This window comes from Penaeus monodon, chromosome 20 (assembly GCF_015228065.2).
Source record: "Penaeus monodon isolate SGIC_2016 chromosome 20, NSTDA_Pmon_1, whole genome shotgun sequence".
In the NCBI taxonomy this organism is placed as follows: Eukaryota; Metazoa; Arthropoda; class Malacostraca; order Decapoda; family Penaeidae; genus Penaeus; species Penaeus monodon.
Genome location: NC_051405.1, coordinates 20,894,709 through 20,895,029, shown reverse-complemented (window position 1 = coordinate 20,895,029; position 321 = coordinate 20,894,709). Strand labels below are relative to the sequence as shown.

The following is a 321-nucleotide window of genomic DNA, read 5'->3' as shown; positions in this document are numbered from 1 at the left end:
CGTCAGAAAGGTTGGGTAGCTAGTGGATGGATGTAGCGGGCCAGCAGCACCACCACCCACATGGCCCCGCTCGCCCGCCCGCCCATCTTAGGATGACCTGCCAAATTCTAAGCCAGTCTAGGGCACACGAATTCATCCCAGAGGTTAAAAAGTCCCAATCCATACTAGAAAAATAACCAAAGTAAGAAAAGAACCATACATTGGCACAAGATACATGAAATGAGAATTCGCTAAAGTTAAAATCCCTCAAAATTCTACAGAAAAAAATCCTACAGCAACGCCATCTAGCGGCGACAGATGGCAGCACCGACCCAAACGCGG

General features: G+C 48.6%; 1 protein-coding gene across 1 annotated transcript in view; it reads right to left on the bottom strand.

Moving 5' to 3' along the window:
* The window catches only part of LOC119585697 (innexin inx2-like), a gene marked incomplete in the record, with an annotated part of 96,397 nt that overhangs the window by 5,348 nt on the left and 90,728 nt on the right, over window positions 1–321 (bottom strand).